Source organism: Miniopterus schreibersii, assembly GCF_964146895.1.
Source record: "Miniopterus schreibersii genome assembly, chromosome: 4".
Taxonomy (NCBI): Eukaryota; Metazoa; Chordata; class Mammalia; order Chiroptera; family Miniopteridae; genus Miniopterus; species Miniopterus schreibersii.
Window position 1 is genome coordinate 62,855,617 of NC_138105.1, and position 8,894 is coordinate 62,864,510.

Here is an 8,894-nt window from a genome sequence, read left to right on the forward strand (position 1 = left end):
TTCTATGGATACTGGGCTAGATGGGATTTGCATAATGTATTCAGAGAACAGACAGGGAACAATGTGGACCCAGGAGGAGGAACATAAAGGCACATGGAAACGAGTTGGAGGGTCTGGGTAGTCAGGCTCCATTTCAGCCCTTCCCTGGGGATCTTCCCCCATTGTTTGGAGAGGTGGCAACATGGAGCCCTGAGGATCAAGGAGGTGGTGGGTGAACAGCACCCCCCACGGGGCACAGCACACTTGGGGCTCAACAAACGCTCACGCTCTTGTCTTCCCCTTTATGTCAGCTATGGGCTAAAGGAGTCCTTGAGTAACTGTACTAGCCTGTGAAATCCCTTGTTTACTTATAAAGCATTCCATATGTGCCCTCTCGTTTTTATCTCTGCTACCTAACCACTGTATGAGATACACTCAAGAGGCTGGGGGACAAGTCCAAGGTCACATGAGTCATCCATAGCAGAGCCAGACCTCAATCCCAGGTCTGGAGTGACTGTCCCCAAATCCCAAAATATCTAGGGTTTGCCCCAGTAAATGGGGCATAACTGTGGCAGTTCAGCTTATGAGGGCCTGAACCAAGATGGGGAGTGTGGATAAAAGAAATGGGCAATAAAAATACTGCAGGTATGATGGCCAGGAAGCACTGTGGAGGAATGGCCCAGGTGAGGGAAGTCGGGAGTCTCATGGCGGCCAGGCTGCTGGCCTGTGTGGTGTGTTAGTCACTGAGGCATGGACTCGAGGAAGCAGGCAGATTTAGTGCTGTGTGGGGGAACATTGTGGGGAAGAGACCATTAGATACAGCTCTGTAGCTCAGGATCTGGACGGGAGATAGTCAGGAGTTGTTGGCAGGATTGTCTTGTTGAAGCTACTGGAGTCTGCGCTCCCACACGGAGGTTGTCTAGAATAAAAGGTGGACGGACAGAGTCCTGGGGAGCACTGACACATTTAGAGGTGGGCTGAGATCGCTGGGTTAAAGATACAAGCAGTGAATAGAGAAGCAGAAGCAGAACAGGGAAGACAGTGTGACAGAAGCAAAAAATAGTAAGTATTGAAGGTAGAAGGGAGCGCGCAAGTGTCAAAAGACCCAGAAAGTCCAATAAAATGAGGGTGGAAAATGATTCACCTGCTCCTGTTTAATTGCAACCCCTGGAACAGCTTCTCCCAATATCAGTGAAGACAAAAAATATGAAAACTTACATCCATCAACAAGAACTGATGGGTGACCACCCTGTTGGCAGAAATAGGAGGAATGCCCCCTAACTATAAAGCCAGGGGAACTGGATTTTTAGCACACTCCCAGACTTTGCCTCTTGAAACTCCCACCCAAGTGACATCTAAAGTGACTTTGTCCCTTCCTCTGTCTCTCCTCTACTTTGTTGACCAGACGCTACAGAGGTTCTGATGAGGTGGTTTTATTGGTGCTACAAAGTCGTGCTCCCTAGTTACTCCTTGCTTTCTTCCCATTTGCTCTCTCTGAACCTCGTCTCAGCTATGGGAATCACAGGAGGAATCCACACTGCAGGCCCATGGATGACACCAAAGCGGTGACAGGGGAGCTTACCAAGATTAATATTTGTTGAGTGAATGCATAAAGGAATGAATCAATCATCAAGGAGAAAGTAAATTTGGGACACAAAACTTGAGGTTGTGAGATCCAACCATTCTCCTCACCTGGAAATGATCTCTTCACTGTAAAGACTGAAGATTGAAGTATTATTTTAATTAAGGGATTTTCCTTACATGTCCTAACCCTTTACTGTTCCCACGCCGCTCTTTGAAGTAACCAGGAATATTGTTTTCTTCCGTCCTTCAGCCTGCCATACCCATTCAGTTACAACATGTCCCAGAAAACAGCAGGCAGAAAGCAGGGGAAGTGGTGGGCAGCACCGTGCATGCATCCCAGGGGGCATAGTCCCTAGAAACGAGGCAGATAGGAAGGACCCTTACCAGGATGCCTGTGGGTTTGTTGTTGTTTGTGTTTCTGTTTTTATTAGTCATGCAGTAGGCATAGATCCTTCTTCCAAACAGCAGAGCCACCCCACTTTTTTTATATTAAATTTATTGAGTTGCATTGGTTAATAACATTATATAAAGGTATACAACATTATAATTCAATACCTCTAATACTCTATTGTGTGCTCACCACCCAAAGTGTAGTGTCCTTCCTATACTGTATATTTGACCCCTTTCCTTAATATCTCCTCCCAAATAAACAAATTAGACTACATCAAACTAAAAAGCTTCTGCACAGCAAAAGAAACCATCAACCAAACAAAAAGGCAACCAACCAAATGGGAGAAGATATTCACAAATAATACCTCCAATAAGGGGCTAATATCCAAAATATGTACAGACTTAGTACAACTCAACAACAACAACGAAAATCTAATTAAGAAATGGGCAGAGGATCTGAATAGACATTTTTCCAAGGAAGACATACAGATGGCCAACAGACATGAAAAGATATTCAGCATCACTAGTTACTAGGGAAATGCAAACCAACACCTGACTTTTGTCTGAGAGAAGCCAGGAGGTGATGGCAGCTGGGGCACCCGAAGAACTACCCTCAGTTGTGCACATCGTCACCTGAGTGGATCTCCTGTGGGGCTGATGGAATCCACGTGTCTGGTTAGGTATCACCTCCTTTGAGAATGAGCCCAACAGCATGGGGCATGTCAGAATACCACAGACAAAGGGGAAGCATCCCACGCCCAGTGGGAGGGCACATACACCCCTTTAAAAGGCCGCTGCAACATCTGGAAGAAACTTTGGCACCCTCAGTACGGAGTCATCTCATACAGGAGCAGAGAACGCAAGAGGAGAGGAAGCGAAAATGGAATGAGTGAGATAAAGAAAAAAATGCAGGAAAAACTACCCAGGGAACAGCAGACATGAAACCCACACAAGAGACAGTAAAGACCAGGATTGTAACAACCTGAGAACAACTGAGCAAGGAATGTGGAGGAGAAACTTGAGAAACTTGGCAAGAAGACGGAGATGAGGGACATTTTTCTAAGAAAGAAAAAGAAAGAAAGATATGGGAGACAAAATAAAATTCCAATTTAAGACTGGCAGGAAAAAAGTAGAGCAAATTTAGAACCAAAATGATTGGCACAGTTGGAGATTAAAAGTGCATATTGTATTCCAGACAGATTTAGGGCAGATACTTTGAATTACAGTATATAAAAAAATTATACTGAGCCCTCGCCAGGTGGTTCAATTGTTTGGAGCATTGTCCCGTGCACCAGAAAGGGGCCGGGTTCAATTCCTGGTCAGGGCACATACCTAGGTTGCAGGTTTGATCCCAGGTTGGGGTGTGTACAGGAGGCAACTGATCAATGTTTCTCACATTGATGTCTCTCTCTCTCTCTCTTCCTCTCTCTCTAAAATCAATAAACATATCCCTGGGTGAGGATTTTTTTTTTTTTTAAATCTTCTGACATCCAGGACTCCAAAGGAAAACAACACGACAAACACCAAGTTATGTACAAAGGAATAAACATCAGTCTGGGTTGGCAAAAGACAAATAATGGGGAAACGTGTAGAATCTTGAGTAAATCCTCTGAATTGCCTGAGAATTTTATACCCAGATAAGTGTATGAAAGTAAAAAGTAATATTTTCAAAAATGTAAAGATTCAGAAAATATACCACCCGAAAAGCCTACTCAGAATAATTTTATTGAAGATGTATTTTGTTGCAAATGTAAAAAATTATTCTTGGAAGAGATAATATAGAATATTAAATGTAATTTAATAACAATAATTAAATTATATAACTCCAAGTTATATTAACTGAATCCAGAAAATTTGGAGGCAAGGGAAGTAAAGTTTCTTAAATCCCTTATATAAGAAAAAGGGTGGAAAGGAGCAGAGTTTTAAAAAATACATTATTCCATTTTGTACTTCTGATACTGAGACAAGAATATATTTAAAATTTGCTAAAATACTAGACTCTTTAAACAATATATTTCTTCCAAAGCATGAAAAAATAGAAAAGAAAAAGAGAGTGCATGCAGCAAAAATGAAAACAAAGGAAACAAAAAGCCATAAAATTAAATGTAATAGTTATGACAACAAATAAATTCCTATTAGAAATTAACATTTGCAAATAAGATTTTAAAAACTACAATCAACTGCTTATAAAAAACTCATCTCAGACAAAATGAGAAAATGAACCACAGTAGCAAGAGTCTGATTTCTAACAATATGCATCCAAACAGAAAACAAGATTGGCAACAATAATTTTGCACAGAAATTCAAAGGAAATGGACAAAATGGGATTTAAAGGGATATTTCATGCTGACAAAAGCATCAAAATATATAAGGCAAGTTGTTGGGTGTACACTGCAAGTTTGCTGCTGTAATTATTGCCTAAAACCCAAGAGAATCAAGTGAAGACAGAACCAAGAAGAGATTTGGTAAAGTAAATCCAAATGACATTAGTTTATAAAAGTTAACACTTTTTTATGCCAGTAATATTAAGCTAGAAAATATCATAGAAATAAGACTCCATTCACAAAAGCAACCAAAATATAAAACTACCTTGTATTGAATTTTTAAACAGAACTGCAAAACTTTGCCGAAATTTTTAAAAATTTGACTAGAATAAGCAGTCATCAGTCAAAATTCCTAGCTGTTTGGCTTTGAAATTAGACAAAGCGATTTTAATTTCATTTGGAATAACAAAGAAGGTTAAACCAAAATTGGGGGGGGGCAGGGAGATCATATCCCTCAGATTGCATCTTGAGGCAATATTTAGATATTGGGACAACTTATGTACCATTTATGTTCACAGTGTTATTTAGAATAGGGAATAGTTGGAAATAATCTAATTATATAGGAGAAGGGGAATAGTAAATAAATTATTCCATGTGCTGACATACTATGATGCCACTAAATAAATAAAACTATTTAAAGACATGAAATACTTGACAAAAGCTAAATTAAGAAAACAAAGTATAACCAGAGCAACCCCCGTTTTGTAATCTACCACAGTTCGGAAACAAACCCAGTATTGTCAACCTTGGCTACCTCTGGGGGAAGTGTTGACACGGGACTTTTGGGTTTCCCCCTCCTCCCTGGCCCTCCTCCTCCTCCGCTTTCTAAAGAGAGAAAACATTCCACTTAAAATGGTTACACGGCCTGGCCGGGGTGGCTCAGCGGTTGGGCCTCCACCTGGGATCCGGGCGATCGGGGTTCGATTCCCGGTCAGGGCACTGCCCGGGTTGCGGGCTGCAGCTGATCAGTGACTCTCATCGTTGATGTTTCTGTCTCTCTCCATCTCCTTTCCTCTCTCTGAAGTCAATAAAGACATATTTTTTAAAAAGTCCCAATGAAGAGGGTGAGATCAAGTGGGTACCGGTGCCCTGGACATTCTCAGACCGCGAGGATAGGGCGGGAGCCAACAGAGCCCGGGAGGGGGCGGGACGGGGGCTGGGCCCCGGAGGGGGATGGGCGCGACGGGGCGACGAACGGAAACAGCTGCCTCGGAATCCTCCAGTTTTCGCAGCAGGACGAAACGGCAGAGGTGTCCGGAAAAAAGCGGTGAAGCTCTGGGACCGAGGGGCTGGAGAGGGACCCGGCGTCCGCCCTCGCGGGAATCCGCTTAGACAAGCCCCCTGGAGAACAGGGGCGAGGTCCAGAGCCGCGGGCCGGGACCGGGGCCGCGACGCTCCGCCGGCGCGTCCAGGGCTGAGGTGCCCGCCGAGCTGGTCCCTCAGCCTCGCGGCATCCGGGCCTCCAGGATGCTTCCTAAGCAGGTACGCTATTGGCTCCTGCTACTGGCATGATGTCACCATCGTCCAATCCGAAATCAGTTGCTCCTCCCAGGTTAGGAGTTAATTAGGAGTTAATTAATTCTTTCTAAGCCTTAGGAACTAGCAAAAACAGTGTCCCTCATCTTTTTTGACTCTACTTTTCCAAGGTAGGGAAGTGAGGATGTGGCATTGGGAATAACTGAATAAGAGCAGATAGTACTAGGTTTTGTAGATATAGATAGGTATAGATATAATTTTTTATGGTTAATAGTAATGCAAGTTCATTCAGAAAATTATAAAAAGAATCGCACAGAATTCCACTACCCAAAGTTAATACTATTAAACTTTTCGGTACAGTTTCTTTCTATATTATTAAACTAAAAAATATGAGATATTAGTGGAAAATAACACTATATTTTTTGCAGCATTGTAAAAAATTCACTTACTGTGAATTTTTAATTAAATAATTCATAATCTCCAAATGCATAGTATTTAATGGCTGCAAAACTTTTCAACTAAATGGCCATTTCATAAGTGCATTATTTCCCAGTGTATACATCTATACTATCATTTTTACTGGCTATAAGGAATTGTACTGTGTGAATATATCATAATTTATTTTAAAAATGCCCATGTCATTGCTACAATGAATACTATTGTATATACAGTGTATTGTAGGACTCTTGGCTAATTCATTCCTTAGGACAAATTCCTAGAAGCAAAATTTCTGTGTCAGAGATTAAAATACATGTTGCCAGATTGCTTTCCAAAAATGTTGTAGACAGTCTATGAGAGTGTCCAATTCTTCACAGTCTAAACAAACGTGGGCGTTTTAATCTTTTATGTCTTTGATAATCTAGTACAAAACAATAGCTCATGGACCTCCCCCCCATTTCCTTCCTTACTAGTGATGTTGACCCCAATTTTATGTATTCAATGCCTCATATGTGTTTTCTGAATTATCTGTTTTCTCTGCCCATTTTTATATTGGGAGGTTTGTCCCTTTCTAACCCATTTGCAAGATCTTTAATTTCAACCTGACGATATTTTCTCAAATCTTTTTTCATAGGTAAGTACGTGAATATACAGGGGTTTTTTATTACAGTTTTTTAAAAATATATCTTTATTGATTTCAGAGAGAGAAAGGGAGAGGGAGAGAAACATCAATGATGAGAGAAAGTCATTGATCAGCTGCCTCCTGCACTCCCCCGACTGGGGATCGAGCCCCCAACCCGGCATGTGGCCTGACCCGGAGTCGAACCACGATCTCCTGGATCCTAGGTCGACACTCAGCTGCTGAGCCATGCCTGGCCGGGCTTTATTATAGTTTTTTGTCAAGTTTTGTTTCAGTGTGCCAATATTTTTGTACAGCACCTGGACAGCTTTCCTTTTTCTGTGTGTGGAATAATTTATGTAGTATGTTCCTGGAAAGTTTAAAGAACTAGAACCATTATTGGAGGTAATTCTTTGACCACTTTTAAAATATCTTACATAATTACTAGTCATTTCAATTAGTCTATTCGTTATTAAATTTTAATTATTTTTAGTTAAAATAGTTAAAGTTTTAATCAAAAACTTTATTAAATTTTTTATTAAAAATTTTAAATTAGTAATACACACTTGGGTACAAATACAAACTTCAAAAGGAAGACAGACAGTACAGGCAAGTTTCTCTCTTTTCTCTGCCCTCGGTCACCTACCTTCTCTTCCCATAAGCAACCACTATTACTGGTTTGTTATGGATCTTTCCAGAGATATACTGAAAATAAGCACATTCTTTCTCTTTTAAAACCACAAAATAATCACAGACTATGAATATTTTATCAATCCTTTAAAAAATAAGATACATTTTGAAGATTATCTTTTTAATACATATAAAGCTACCCCATTCTTTTAAAGAGCTCTCTGTTGTCCCATTGTATGGAACTTATAATTAACTTAGCCACCTCATTTGTGAGAGAAATTAAGGTTATTTGTAATATTTACTGTTACAAATAATGCTGCAATAACTAACCTTACACATAACTATCAAATCTGTGAGCTGTTTTTTAATTAAGCAAGCTTAGTGCATTTGCAATAATTATCATAACAGATATGCTTAGACTTAATTCTGTCATCAACTTTACATTACAAATTCTGTTTTTATTTCTTCTGAATTTTAAATATTTTCCTATGTATCTGTTCCTGAGCATGCATGTGTTGCTTCTGATAATCTGGAAAGTTTTTATTTTTGGTCTGGTGGTTATCCTTATTACATAAACTTTAAGCTGTTTTTATTTATTGAAGTCAAAGAATGCAGCCTGTATAATTTCTGCTGTTTGCAATTGTTGGTGCTTCCTTTGGGGGTTTGTATATAACCATTTTTTAAGGTGTTCTGTGCTTCATGTAGTGGTTTAAAAATATGTTTGTAAATTCTTTGATGCTCCTCATTTTAAGGGAGGGATCTAATTCCTCTCTCTTTAAGTGTGGGTTGGACTCAGCAACTCAATTCTAAAGAACAGAATGAAGCAGAAGTGATGGTGTGAAACTTTGGAAAGTAGGTCCTATAAAGGGCTGCAGCTTCCATCACAGCTGCTCTTTCCCTCTTGAGTCACTAACTCTACTGAATCTCGAGAACATTTTTGGAAGCAGACCCTCCAGCCCCAGTCAAACCTTCAGATGACCACAGCCCTATGAGAAACCCAGAGCCACTGCTGGGTTACCAACCCTCAGAAACTGTCAGATGATAAATGTTTGCCATTTTAAGTTTTCAGGTAATATATTTGAAACAATAATTGATAACAAATACACTCTGTGTTGCCCCTTGGGTTTTATTTTATCTGACATAATATTGCTACTTTCATTATTTTTGTGTCCATTTGTCTACTATGTATTGGTCCATCCTTTTAGTTTTAACTTTCTGTGTCATTTTTTTAGATATACCTGTAGTAAAATAGATGAGATTTTTTAGATATTGCTTTTCATAGTTAAATCTAAAACTTTTACTGTCACTCTGTTTTATGTGTTTTACACTTCTTTGTTTCATTCCCCTCCCCCTCTCATATTTTGCTCTGTAAAGTGTATTTTCTTTGCATTTTTTCCTCTAGAAATGTGGTAAGTACTTGTGTTATTTGTGGTTTTAATAGTTATTATCTTTAG